The sequence below is a fragment of the Theobroma cacao genome, chromosome 10 (assembly GCF_000208745.1).
Source record: "Theobroma cacao cultivar B97-61/B2 chromosome 10, Criollo_cocoa_genome_V2, whole genome shotgun sequence".
NCBI lineage: Eukaryota > Viridiplantae > Streptophyta > Magnoliopsida > Malvales > Malvaceae > Theobroma > Theobroma cacao.
In genome coordinates, this window is record NC_030859.1 from 10,783,978 (window position 1) to 10,799,918 (window position 15,941).

The 15,941-nt window shown below is 31.0% G+C and overlaps 1 long non-coding RNA gene across 1 annotated transcript; it reads right to left on the reverse strand.

Annotated features, from left to right (window-relative positions):
• Positions 13,158-13,946, reverse strand: LOC108663687. The gene is made up of 3 exons (XR_001929696.1): positions 13,887-13,946; positions 13,427-13,555; positions 13,158-13,336 (listed from the first exon to the last, which is right to left on the reverse strand). It is a non-coding gene; the product is annotated as an uncharacterized LOC108663687 (long non-coding RNA).

The window sequence follows — 15,941 nt, forward strand, 5'->3', positions numbered from 1 at the left end:
AATGTATGAGAATGTTTTATTATCATCAAAAACTAATGGAGCCAGCAGCCACACACAGACTCAGATGTTGCTACATTGCTTTGTGTTCCACTAAGTAGAGCTGTAATAGGCACCCAAGTACCAAACCCATATATGTGAGTACGTGTAGTCTCTATCCCTCCAATTGCTTCAGTCCAAGCATGTGGATCAAATTTTGGCTGAGAAGATGAATCTTCACCATACTTTTGCGATAATACAAAAGTATACATTTCCTACATAAAAAATTAAATCATATTAGTATTCAATTATATCGCCAATTTTGAAGTAAAAATTAATCCATTTTGTACATACACTTATAGATTTAGACTTGTTATCTATAAAATCACCGTGACTCGTCATACGCTTATGGGTGCGGTTGAACACTTCCAAAAAACTAACATCTCTTTTCATCTCAATTGCTTGCATTTATTTACAACTATATATACTCAATCATAATCCATATATACAAATAACATATAAGAAAAAACCAAAGTCAAACTACTAAACATACAATTTAAATTTAATTTGAAAGAAAACTATACCTATAAATGCAAAGTAAGATTAATTCATACCATCCTTTTTGCATGAACAACAAATGGAACTAAACCGCTAGTGTGCTTTAGAATGCTTCCTTCTTTTAGACTTAAACAATGTTGCCTTGCTTTTCTTGATTTGTTTTGTCATTCTTCTGTACCCTAATACCATATCGATAAGGGCATCCCATATTTCATTTGTGATCAATTCCCTTGACATGCCTTTGCAATCCCTAATGTTGTTTGTTTTGGCTTCTGTTATTGCTTTATTCCTTTTTTCTGAAAACATGTCCCTTAACTGATCGGAACAAATTTTATCCCATATTCGTCGAACTAAAACATCTTGATTTATAGGCCAAACACATTTTTCCTATATCAAAATAATATAGTAACTAAAAAAATTGATACAAATTAATTGAAAATAAAAAGTTATAATTTAATTGAATAACAAAGATAGTACCTAAAATTTTTTAAACATTAACTCCTTTACATCATTTGAAACTTTCCTCCATGTCGTCCATGGACCGTTGAAGTGATTTTTTATGATCCTTGTTATTGTAGTCGTGACCGCTCGCTTGTAAAAAGTACTTTTACAAGATAAATGAAAATTATTACATAATAAAATATATAACAAATATAACTATCTCATTATAATACAAGATTACATACATCTCTCCAACAGGAGTTATACGCAATCTTTCGGATGGATCTATAGGAGTTTGTAATTATACATTACGCCCCTTAGCCTTTGACCTTGAGGATGTACCATCTACACTTGCACCTAAATCAATAGATGTGGATCTAGAAGAATCGTAAGTAGATGTCTCATTATCTACTTGCTCTGTAGATGCAACCAACAAAGAAGGTGGCTTAGAGGGCACATCATTGATCTGTTGCATCTATGGTTGAGTGGATGGATCAGTAAACACAATAGCATTTGATGGCAATGACATAATTGCAGAAGCATTTATTGCTTTAGGTCTTGGTTTTGAATGCTTTCTTTTAACCATTGTTCCTACAATATTTTTTTATTAAAATTCACAATGAAAATTTAAAAAAATTAAAATAAATTATAAAGTCATCAAATTACAACAATCAAGAGCAATTCCTAATCATGTGTACAATAAAAGATGGCATTATAAAGTATTCACTTCAACAATTGAAAATATAAACTATAATAATTATACAACATGTCAAGATCTTCAAAATAAATAACTAAGTTAAACAACGGTGTAACAAAAGATACAAAACCGATATCATATATGTGTACCATCATCAATCACTTTCAGAATAAGCAAACTCATGTTGCTCATTATTATCACTATCATCACAAAAAGTTTCTTCATCTTCGTCTTCAACTTCTTTTTCTTCATATTCATCTCTTTCCATGTCATCTTCTTGCATGTCATCTTCTTCACCCTCAATCAAGAGATTAACCTCTTCATAATCACCACTTGCTAAAACTGTAGAGTTATCAAGTTCTTCCGACAGAGTAACATTAATTGGAATGGAGAGATCATCTTCTTGGTACAATTCTTCATTCAAATCAATTTCATTTTCCTTATCTTCACTACTAGGAAGGTGGAATCTACTTCTAGCTTTTGTTTTAAATAATACCCACCAATCACGTTGATCTTTTTTGGTAGACGAATAACTATTATAATAAACTTATTGAGGTTGTCCAGCTAAAACAAATGGTTCATTAGTGGCAAGTATTGAGTTGTGTTTAATTTCAACAAGACCATGAAAAAGGTCTACCTTAATACCTTTTTCAGTGTCAAACCAATGACACTTAAATAGCACAACTTTGTTTCCGATACCAAAATACTCTAACTCGATTATATCCACCAAAATGCCATAAAAGTCATGCTCATAATCATTGTAAAAACTCCCTTTTATGCATACCCCATTATTTATTGTCTTACGATTTTGCCCATAGTCTAGGGTGTAAAACTTAAAACCATTCATGAAGTATCCTTTGTAACACCTTATCATATGTCTTGGACCATGAAAGATTTCAAGTATACGTGGGTCAATTTCATTCCTACGTTCTGCAACCTACCAACATGTAATACAAGATCAAGAATGGTTAATTTCCATAAGTAACGCATACTTGTTATTAAAAGTTCACTTCTAATTTACATAAACTTACTTATTCTTTAAACCATTTCACAAATCTTGCATCACATACTTTCTCCAATTCATTTTCTGATATATGCACATCCATTTTCACCATATCATCAAATATCCTATCATCATATCCGTAATTTACAAATTAAGTTCATTCTTATGATCAATCATTTATGTTTATGGTAGAATAGTACTTACTTAATGTATGGGAGCATTTCTTCATAATTCATTAAAACATATAGCTTAGCAGCATAAAACTCATCCTCATTTAAAAATCGAGATTTATATAATGGACCAAAAGCTCGCCCAAGATGAGTGAAAATCGAAAAGTGACCACGAGAGTCCACGTCTCCCCCATCATCATTACGTGGCACTCGATTTAATCTTGTTTGCACAATAGGTTCAAAATACAATGAGCAAAACGAGGAGATTTCCTCGATCATATAAGCCTCACATATAGATCCTTCAACAAAGGCACGATTTTTCACTTTCTTCTTCAAAGCATGCAAAAACCTAAACATCATAATATTCATGATACTTAATAAGTACCTAAAACTCTTCTAATAAACTGTTAGAAAATAAATTACAGATATAATACCTTTCAAATAGATACATCCATCGATACTGGATGGGTCCTCCAACTTCTGCCTCATAAGGTAAATGAATTAGCAAATGCTCCATAGAGTCAAAGAAACCGAGAGGAAAGATCTTTCTAGTTTGCATATAGTTTCACATATTTTTCCTTCCCAAGCTTTCATGTGATCACATGTAGTTCAGTTGAGCATAAATCTCTAAAAAAATGAGATATCTCAGTAATCGCATCCCAAATTGAGTGAGGCACCATATCCCGAAAGACAATTGGGAGCAATTGCTGAAAAAAAACATGACAATCATGACTTTTCATCCCATAAAATTTGCAATCGATGTTTTCCATTGAATATATGTTAGTGTGTTAATGAGATGTTAATATGTACTAGCTTATTATTCAATATGTATCGATAAATTTCAAGCAGAATGGTCTTGGTGCTCTTTGTTTTAAATGTATCAATACATTTGGGCAATGTATATATACATGTTCATCAAATTTCTAAATCTATCGATACATCTTTAACTGTATTGATAGAATTCCTCCAAAACATCTCATATTGTTCTTCCTGCCAAGAATGGATCAATACGTGAGGGGATGCATCGATACATCTTTTTGTATAGGCAATTTTAAGTTTCCAAAACTTCCAAAAATCTAAGTTTAACACCCCAAAATCACTCCCTATTAATAAGACACATCAAATCATTCATTTAGCTTAATTCCATACACATAAATTCACAAATATAACATCAAACTTAGATCAAAACCTCAAACTATGGGATTCATCACATATTTCCTCAAAATTTGCCTAAGTGCCCATTTATCTACATATATATCCTCAAACACTTGGCATACATAACATATCATCACTTAACTTAATTTACATAAAAAATTGGGGGTGTTACAATAACCATTAGAGTTACAAGAGATTTCAAGTCGAAAGAAATAATTAAGAAAGCCAAGGTCTTTCATTTCAAAATGTTGACTAAGTTATTATTGTAATTTTCCAATACAAGTATTATATTCACTAGTTATAATCATATCATCGATATAGAGAAGAAGAAAGGGAATGCCATGATCAGTAAACTTGAATAATAATATAGAATCACTAGTATTTGACTTAAGCTAGCTTACTTAACTAGTACATATTTACAATACTTTATTCATATTTGTAATAATACGAACTGCTATTATTTTTAATGAGAATAAACAGACAAATTTAATTAAGTCAATTAGACTAGATTTTGAAACTAACCAAAAATGTGTTTTGGTCAACTCAAATCGAATTGGCCTAATTAACAACTCTAAACCTTAAACTCAAGCTTGAGCTTAGCTCATCTAATTATATCATATTTATTTTTGAAATATTAAAAATATTTTTATACTAATGTTTCAATATTTGTAAATATATTTTCAAATTAAAATTAAATAAACATAATATTTATTAATATAATAATATCTCGGACCAAAATTGAATCTACCAAATATTGTTCAATATCCAAGCAGAGTTGAACCAACCTAGAGGCTTGACAGATAGCTTGATCCATTGATGAGTCTAGTAAAAAACTACAACTATTTTACTTTTTCTTTTTAAACCTTGAAACAACCTTACATAATATACAAATACACATGCATACACACACACACATATAATTTTTAACTAAATTGAAAACAAATTTACAACGACTGCAGATATAGAAATAGTTAAGTTAAAAAACTTGAAATTTTTCTCAATATGGTAAAGCTAAAGAAAGTCACCCATGGTTAAGTCAAAAGAAATCGTTCAAACAAATATAAGAGAATAAGGCTATTAGAGATATATTTATATATGCTCAATACTTGATGGTCTCTGACCAAAACTATTGTTAAGAAATACTATAGTCAATTCACCGACAACTTTTGACAAAGAAAATCAATTCCTATGAATTTGCCACTTGAAAAAATTATTATTATTATTATTTTGCAAAGCCGTGATTTCACTATGAAATCTCTAACTTTTAAAAAAAGTTGAGTAGTGAAGACAAAAAAAGCCCCACCATCATGACTACTACAAACCAGCATGTATAATTCAAGCAATGTTGCCTTGTTTTAGACAGAATTTAACATACTTATGTGTATGATGTTGCAATAAGACAAAACATTTTGAGACAAATTAGAATGCATTTTTTTTATTACGATATCTCTTTTTGTCCTTTGTTTATCTCATCTAGATTAAGAGGACAGAGAGGAACTCAAAAGCCCCAAGGTATGATAACTTTATTACATAAAGTTATTTTGTCAAATTTTAGGTACTAAAATAGTTAAGTTCTTGAGTTTTAGGTTCAGATTTAGGTAGTTTTATTCACTTTTCTTAATTTAGTTTAAATCATGTTGAGTCAATTTAATTCATATTGTTTTAGTTTAATTATATGTTAAAATGTCTTAAGTTTAGCTATTACTTTTTTAGTCTCTTGTTTAAATTCCTATGTGATTTGGGGTTTTCACATTTTTTAACCTTGTTAGGTGCCTTTGCACCTTTTGAACTTTATTAGGTGCCTTAGTACCTTTTGAACTTTGTTAGGTGCCTTAGCACCTATGGAACTTTGTAAGGTGTGTACCTTTTGAACTTTGTTAGGTGCTTTAGCACCGTTTGACTTTATTAGGCACCTTAGCACCTTTAGACTTTGTGGGTACCATAGCACCTGTGGATTTTGGCCATGAGCCTTAGCACGAAGAAACATGTGCTTTATTACACTTTTGATATTGGACAGGTGTATAATCATATTTGGACCATTTGTATTACATGTTTATTCAAATGTTATGCTTGGTCGTATGCCTATTTGGAATGCACACATTATCATGATTGTGTTATATGTTTATAATGTATGCTTGAAAATTTGATTGTTGAATTGATCGGATTAAATTCCTTGGTTGAAATATGTTTAGTTCACCAAATGTAGAATCATGGTATTTTAGAACTTTTGATTTGAGGGATTGGAAAGAATAATCCATCATGAGGTAAATGAAGTGAATTTGGAAGGGGTTAAGATTGGATTTTGGAAATCTAGAAGTGGGGCCCTAAGGACCAAAAGTCAACCTTTAGCCAGCAAAACACATAAAGAAGTGTTTTGTTTCGAAAGGATTGACCGTTCATCAAGGAAAGGTTGATCACTGTAGTTGAAAGTACATTGTTTATGGCATTTTGACCTCGTTTTGAGGAGTTTCTTTAGGCAACTTACACTAAGTTTCTAAGGTACTTTGAATATCATTTTTAGCATTTGAAAGGATATATAATTATCACCTTTTAAGTGCATTTGATTAGATCTTGGATTTTGAATTGGAAAGTGGCATGTTTGTTACAAATATGTTTATTCAAAACTCCTACTTTTTGCATGTTCCATCTTTAGTATTTGCTCATTGGGATTTTATATCTCACCCCACAAAATATCTATTTTTTTTTTCAGATTGAGAGTGTAACACCTCGTACCCTCAGTAGAAAAGCCAATACGACCTTATCGATAGGACAAGGGTTAATTGAAGCTAAATTAAGTGCGAAAGAGTGGTGACGGGTGGAAAGAATATTTTGAAATAAAATATTTCACACACGAAAAAATAATAATAAAATAATAATATTTTATCGGTGATGAGTTAGCATAGTTAAAAGGCGAGTTTGAAGTGAATCGGGGCAAAGTGAGACACTTTGGGACCCGAGGAGATAGGTGGAGAATTTTAGAATAAAATAACATTAAAAGAATCCGTTGTTGGAACGGGTCGCATCTTGCAAGAGATAGATTAAGTCTAAGTGGGGGAGACCAAAAATAAAATTTTGGGATGATATGAATAAAATAATATTTTATTTATATTATATTATATTATATTATTTAGAAAAAAAAATTATTGGTCACATGCAAAATTAGATGAAAAGAAAATAATTAGTCATGGAAAATGAGGTTTTGTGGAAGATTGGCACATGCATATGACAATATCATTACATGCAAAAGATGGCATATAAAGGTGTAATCTTAGTAGGGAACATGTGGGACCCCCACCATGTGACAAATAAAAAGGAAGGAGAGAAATGCACAAGGTGAAATATTCATGTGATTTTACTAGTTAAAGAAAGCATAGAGAATTTTTGCATAGAGGAAACTTGGTGGCAATGCTGGAGTAAAAAAAAAGAAATATATATGCATGTAATGTTATTGGCTAAATAGGAGGTGAAATGAGAAATAATTGGGAGAACGCATGAAAGGGTATTGGACATAAGTAACTTGGATGAAATGGAAATACATTAAGAATGCATGAAGATAGATTAAAGAATTGACGGATAATGAACGGTGGATATTTAACCAATAAAATGAAGGGAATATTGGTGCATGAAGAATCATTGGGTGGCAAGGTGGTCCTATAAGAAACAAAACTAAGAAATAACAAAAAGAAAAGGGAAAAAGGTAATGAAGGATTTAGGAACTTGGGCAAACCGTGCCTTTGAGAGGAAAAGAAAAGAAAGAAATGGCTTTGTAAGTTCCACCCACATGGTAGAGAAAAAACAGAAGAAATGAGAGATTTTAGGGGAGGCTTGGTTTTGAAGAAAACCTAAGGCAACCTTGAAGATTTCCTTCCCTTTACCTTGTTAAGATTTGATATTTCACGATCCAAAAAGAGATTTGAAACTTGGAAGAGGATGTGTGGCTCGATTTTGTGAATTCAAGTAATTAAAAGGTTAGAGAATGGCCTTAAGTTGAATGTATCCTTGGAAATTCAGATTGGTAATGTTGGGTTGTGTTTATGGCAGCAAAGATTTCTTAGGTTTGAAGAATATGGAAGCATCCATGCCATTGATCCTTCATTAGATGATAGATTTAAGATAAAACGAAAAAGGGGTAAGTTGTTCTTAACCTTTAAATTCCTAAATGGTTGAAAAATGTGGGTGTTAATTGATAGATTTATGTGTGGCAGCCTTGAGGATTAAAGCTATGGAGATGTGTTGAGATGCATGCAAAGTCTAAGCTACTTTAAAAGGTAAGCATGCAATGTGAATGTATTATGATACCTTAAAATTGGCTAGGAGAAATGCTTGCGCTAGTTTGAAATGTTAAGGTTGCTTGCTATATTGTTTGAAAGAAATAAGGTTGAAATGGGCACTTAATGATATAAATAAGTTACCGATACAGAGAATATAGAGAATTATGCATGTAAAGGTTATGATTTCCTTTAGTAAAAATATGTCAATATGCATATGAATATGCAAAGGCTAGTTGAGAAAAAAATGATTGTTTTAGCATGATTTGAGTTATTAAGATGATGATTAATGTTTGATGGAGAAAAAGAATGGAATAGGATGTAAAAGCCTTAAGTAAACGTGGGCAGCAAATGTAAGACAAATGAATTGTAATGTTACTAAAAGTATTTTGGAACTAATTGCTGTTAGGAGATTGACTAGTGAAAGATAATTGCCAAGGACATAATTAAAGGACAAAACTGGTGACCGGCAAGTCATCTTGATGAATTGAGGACATAAGGAGTTTAATTTAGGGAAGTAATATCCTGCCAAGAGAGGTGAGTGGAGGGTGTCAATTTTAAAAGATTCTTTGCTATTTCAAAGTATATGTATAGTATTATTCAATGCCTTCGTGGAAAGCATGAGTTGCTAGAAAATGATACGTGTTTTGCATACATGGTTTATAATGATTTATACATGGCTTTTGTTGAAACCATGAGCTAGTAGAAAACAATAGGTAATTATGGATGCAAATTGATTTCTAAGTTGTTTGTGTATACTATATATATATATATGTAAAGTGTTTTAGAAACTGGGAAACAAGCCTTTTTATAATGTTTTGCATCAAATCCATGCCTCAAATCTTTGTGTAATGTGCATAGTTGATTGCATTTTAATGTGAAAAACAGTTTTGAAAGATTGTTGAACCTTATTTTCAAATGATTTAAAGAAAAACTCTTGAAAACCTTGATTTGGTTTTGAAAACGATTTTGACAAATCGAGAGCATTGAGAATAGGTTGAATGTCACATCGAGATAATGTGACCCTTGTGCATAAGTGAGTTTCAGCTAGAGAACCTTTTACGTTGACGACGGGCTGTTAAACTTGGCTAGGCCAAGGTCCGTGATTATATGTGGCAAGGTCATGGGTTATCATATGTGACTAGGCCACGAGTTGATGTACGTGGTTGCAATGACATGTCTTCTCCGATATTAGCCAACATCATCGAGATTACCATGGCTTAGAAAATCTGGTGGAGGGGGGCCTCCAAGATGTTATTACTTGGAAGTAGGTCCACGGGTTGATTACTCTTTTGCATGGTGGAGAGATACTACTTTATCCGCAGCTCCCTTTTTTAATCAATAGCTTTTAATGCTTAACAAATTGATTACGGATTATATTATGTGGATGTACTTGGGTATTTTACATGCCACACCTTTTGGGAGCGTGCATGTTTACATACTGCCATTTGTGTTTATGCAAATATTGAACGATTTCGTGAATTGAAATCTATTTTATTATGCACTGGTTTTCGGCATTGTTTGTTAATGAAAGTATTGCACTACGATTTACATGGAATTTTTACAAGGCACAAGTACCTTATTTGGTTTTATAAGGTTGTCATTTTGTACTTTTGTTTTATTGTTCAAAAAGTTTTGCTCTAAGCTTGTTCCCATCTACGCCTTGATCACGGAGTTGATGATCACTGAGTTTATGAGACTTACCCCCTTATCTCCCCTTTTGCAGATAATTGATCAGCCTAGCTTGTATTCATCAACACATATTGTCCACCGCAGATAGGTAAAGACATCTCGTAGCACTTACTTCGAGTCGCTCCGCTACTAAAGGTCGAGTCGTTCATAGTGTATTTTGCTTTGTAAATAGACACTAATGTGAATGCAAATGTACGTTTGGAGATTATAAACTTTAATGTATTTATACAAGAATGTGGAATAAAAGTTTAGTCGATTTGTTCAACTTTTTGTTTTAGGTATATTACAATGAGTTATACAGTTCAAAGCGATTACATAAATTGTGAAATGAATATAATGTATTAACAAAAGTTCAAGTAAGGCTTGTTCAGGACTTGGTGGGTTCTCCCGCAAGACTCTGATGCCGGTAGCGATCGAGGTGCGATCGTTATAGATAGATCTTTGGTTAGCTTATCAAGAAGGGTCACTTCTTTGGTAATACTTGGTAAGTGGACTTCAAGGCATCAAGTTGAGGTTTTTGACCTTCTGTTGAGTTGCTTTGCTGAGTTCGAGTCATACTTTTTTTGGTTAAAAATTTTGATAATTTATACCTGGCCTTTGGTTGGCGCATTATATGTTGGTATCTAAATTTGTAAAATCTTTGGTTTGATGGTTTCACACATATACATGTTTGGAAAATGTTATAAATTTTCAAATGGAATATATACTTTTAGTAGAATCATACGTGTATTTGGCTCATTGGTTGGTGCATTATCCCCTTGCTTAAAGAGTAGGGTTCGAATCCCCCCTCCCCTAATTATAAAAAAAAAACCATACGTGTATACATATTTAATGAGATAAGGAATTCTCTTAAATGTCATAGTTGTTTATCCTAATGCATTTTGTATTGGAAGCTTTTTTTGGTTAAAGGGCTTGCCTACTTAGCCCTTGCATCGGTCATGGCCCAGGGATGGGTTGTGGCAGTTGATAACTCTATGACATAGAGTTATTTTGTCTTAAGTTTATCTATTAAGTTGCTAGGTTTTTTAGTTTTAGCATAGATTTTAGGTGTTTTTATTTATTTATTTAAATATAGTAAAATATGTTTGGTCAGTTGAATTTAGATTATTTTAGGCTATGTTAAATGTGAAATTGCTTAAGAAAAGCTGTTATTGCTTAAATTGTGCTTTTGTAGGTGTGTTTTGAAAAAGAACTTTTAATTGGACTAAGAGAATGCATTCTAGGTGCAGACTTTCTTTGCACATGTTTCGGTTTTTTGAGCATATATCCCAGTACAGAAGTCTAAATGACGTGATTCTTGACCATTGGAAAGCTAAGAGGTAGAGATACAACTTTCATGTTTACAACTTCGCCAGTTCTACCTTGAAGAAGGACAACAATACATCACAAGTCAATGCCACGGTAGTGGAAAGCTAGCACCACAGCACTACGGGTTTGTAAAGACTCCTTTTAGAAGATGGGAGTCTGAATTGGACCAAAATTATGTTTGTGAGCCCTATAAATGCATCCTTATGAAGCCAAATTGAAAGGAGTTTAGTATGCTAAAATTGGAATAGCATATGATCATAATTAGTTGCTTCGATGAATAAATTGATTTGTGTATAAGATAGAGGTATACTTATATGTCGTATGTAGCCAATATCAGAACATGAACTTAATATGTCTGTTTTAATTTTAATGCAGATAGAGATATAGTGCTTTGATTAAAATAAATATTTTTATAAAAGTTTTAAGAGAGCCTTATAAATAGTTGAGGACTTTAGGTTAGCAATTCATCTCATTGGAATAAGTTAAGAGAGAGGGAGGTAAGATTTAGATGAAGTGTGAGGGATATTGTAATCTTAGGCTTGTTTGAATTGATTTTTATCCAATTTTATTATTGCTTTGATTTTTTAGTTTAAATTCTTCTTAGTTAGATTTAGTTAATTTATAATTTATTTAATTACTTGATTTTGTTTGTTTAGATAAGACTGAATTGTGTTAATTTTAGTACTTAGTGAAATTTTAAATCAATTCTCTATGAGATCAACACTCAACTTGCCATTATATTATTTGTTCGATATGTATACTTGCGTGGATAGAAAATTAAATAAAAACAGTCTTTGGATTTGGTGTTTTTTTGTGTTTTTTTACCTAATATTATTTTCATCATGAACTTCATGCTTTTAATGATGAATGTTTTAGCAAGTCTAGATACCTTTTTTCATTCTAACATGTTTCACATATACGACACTGTAATTCTTTTTTTTTAAAGTGCAAGGTATCCTCTAGACCAATCCACTAAGAGAACGACAACTTGACTGCCCATATTTGCCTACCTGCTAATACTAACAAACTGTGGAATTTCATTTATAGTTGTATAGCACATTGTCTTATATTTTTGGCATAGAGGCAGCATGATCAATTTAACACTTTGATCATGATTTTTGTATAACATTAAAATGTTCGAACAACATTAGCAAAGTTGTTTAACAACTCTACATACTTTTTCTAAGAGCAATCGCACTCTGAATTTTGAATTAATCTCAACACATGACATTAGAAGGTGTGTGCTATAGAAGAGCTCTAGAAAAGCAAGCTTTAAAAACAAATACAAGAGCAAATCATTTGAGCAACTTCAACAAAGAATTATGTTATTTTTTTTGTAGGGATACACATTTTGTTAGCTAGGTGGGGATGAATGTACAAAATTATAAAGAAGCACAAAATTGCTTTCTGTTTTACCTTTCAAATTACAACAGCTTTTGTTTATAAATATTTCTGCAAATACTTGCCTAGTTATTAACAAATCTAACTAAAAAATTTATTCCTCGAGCAAAATACACAAAGATTTATTTCACCCAAGCACAACACGCGGCGTAACTTATAGTTTATTAATGAAAAAGAGTCCATCAATCATAAAAATAAAGAAAAATGTTCTTCTGACCTTATCTTATTAGAATAAAATACAACAATTGATGCACCTTAAAAATAAGTAAAAAATAAAATTTGCAAAGTAATAGTAACTTGAATATAAAACAATTAACTAAAGTATCCTAGAAAAATAATTAAACAGAAATTTTTAGTTGATACTAAAAAGTACATAAAAAAAACAAATTAATTGTTTATATATAAAAGGTAGAAAATAAAAATGTGTTCAGCTAAAAAATCTTTCCTAATTCTTCATTTCCTTACTAGTAGCAAGAAACTGACTTGATCTTGGCATTCACAAGTAGAGTTATTAAACTAGGCTCATCTACTCATCAAGCCTCTTAATTCTTATTTCATCTTTAGAAGAAACTAAAATAATTACTTTTTCTAAATAGAGGTTTGAAGGTTTCCCATCAGCATTCATTTGTTTTCCTTCAAAATTGCCAAAGAAATATTGTCTATGTACCTGGAAAATGTTTAATAATTTATATTAATTACCTCACCATCAATCCCAGCGAACAAATTGTTAATCTCAATAATTAAGATTGAAACTCACCAATGGATATTCATTTGGATTGCATTTATTTTCCTTCTACCTTTTCCTTGGATCAACTTCATATAATATAAAATTCATTACTTCCTTAACTGATCGGAACGACTTCTTGGAAATCTCATGTGTATAATACTGCACATATATAATTCATCATCATTTTAAACCAAAATCATAATAAAAAAGAGGAAAAAATAAAACCACAAGATCTTATATTAATTTATAACATTTTTTTTAAACCTTCTTTAAATATAAATGATCGTTTAATTTGATATGTTATAGATGTATAGCCCTTTAATCAAACATACTAAACTTCATCCTTTCCCTTGATTTTATAACAGTTTCAAATGACAATAGTAATAATAATTCTAAAATAGTTTCAAATGATTTAGTAGTTTTGAAAATTCTACATTTTTTGAAACAATTATATATAGAAAACTCGAAACAAGAAGTTAAATATAATTACCATATCAAGCAATTTCCCAGTCACCCGTTTCTTACAATCAATTTTCCATCCATCTAATCTCTTGATGAGAAGGTACTTGAACTCCTTTTCTTTGCCATCAAGTGACATTTGAAAATGCTGCATTTTTTCAAAAAATTATTTCTTAACACCTAAAGTGACCAAAGATATTTGAATAGAGTTATCTTGAGAAGTTAACAACTTACCTTCTCAATTTGGGCAAGATCAAATCGTTCACCGGAGAGTTTGAAGGATGTTATTCCTTGCAACTAACTTTGCCTTTCCCCTTTTCTTTTTCATTGCTGGCTCTGAAATATTCAACTACGTTGCCCAGTATTACAGTATTAATAATCGCCATGAAAATGCAAAAACCTCTCAATTACACATTTAAAAGCTTTTCTCAAGGAATGTTATTCATAAAAGAAAGAAACATATCAATCGGGTTTGGATAAGGGATGATCCTCCCAAGATTGATTGCAATATGCATTAAGTAATTAGATTATCATGGTTGGTAGGAAGTTGGCCATGATCATCTTAAAAAAATTTTCATTTTTAAAACACACCTAATAATTTATTTTTACTTTTTATATTTCAAAATTATTTTTTATGATTTTATTTTTACTTTTGACATTGAAAATCATAAATCATTGATTTAATAAAGAAATTTAATATTGTATGTAAAATAGACAAAAAAAAGATGGTGAAATAATCAATTTGCATATGGTAAAAACAGCAATGGCCATAAAGTGAGTTATGGTGAGAGTGAAAAATAACCATTAAGAGTATTAATTAATGATTTTCATTCATATTATAATTTTATTTAACATTCTTATATTTTTAAAATTTTTATTCATTTAAAAATACTAACAAGTAATATTATTTTATAGTAAAATTAATTAATATATTAAATGCTAAAAATATTTTATCTTTACAACTGATAAATATAAAATTACAGTTGACATATATATGAATTATTAGATATTAACTTCTCTACTACTTTCTTTGGTTATTTACTTTATTACTACTGGATTTGGACACAACCATTATGGGAGTGGAAGAGAAAAAACAACTGAAAAGAAATGAAAAAAGTGAGAACATATAGGTGGAAGAAAGAGAAGTTTCATAACCATAAAAATGAGTACTTCTTTTTCCAATTTCATGTATGAGAAATTAAAAAATTATCAAAATTTCCATTTTATAGGAATATTGATTGAAATTTATAACCTTCATCGTATATATTTACTTTGATGTAATTTATTTATTTTTAGTAAATTCATTAATTAGGTTGATAAATTTGATTCATGACACCAAACTAAGTTTGTTACTTTATTACTAGCATATATAACATTGGCAAAAAGGAAAAGTACTTTTCAGATCAAGGGGGCATTGTTTGGTCGCATCTATATAAACTCAAGGGAAAATAACAAATATAAATGATTAGTTGGGGAGTTATGGACTTGCTACAACACAGTGAGTCTATTGGACCCTTGATCCCCTAGTCAACAAAAGTTCAATGCGATCTTTGCATCAAAGGCTACTTACCAAACAATAATGTGCAACACGATCAGGCCAATAAAAAAAAGCCCAAATCGGACCAACATTGTGTAAGTGAATAACCTTTAAGAACCAAATATCATGATAAAGAATCATTAATGAAAAAATCACTTGTAGATCATGAAAGGAAAACAAAACTACCATTATGATTAATAAAACCACTAATTTGGTAATCAATACTATACTTACCTTGCTCCTCGATGGTGTACTAGTGTTGCAGGATATAAGTGTATTCTTCGTTCTATTAATGGGATAAAGACCAAGATTTAATGACTCTGTGCTTTCCTCTTTTGCCTTTGTTTTCACCATTTTAACCTTTTGCTAGTGCAAGTAATGTACATGTAAAATCGTTAAAGAGTAGGTTTTGAAAATTAGAAATGCCTACATGCAAGCCATATATATGATCTTGAAAGGAATAAATGGTTAGGATAAGTGAAGAGGAAAAAGCCTTACATGAATTACGTCTTTCAAATCTGTAATGAACGATTAAAAATTTGGAGCAAG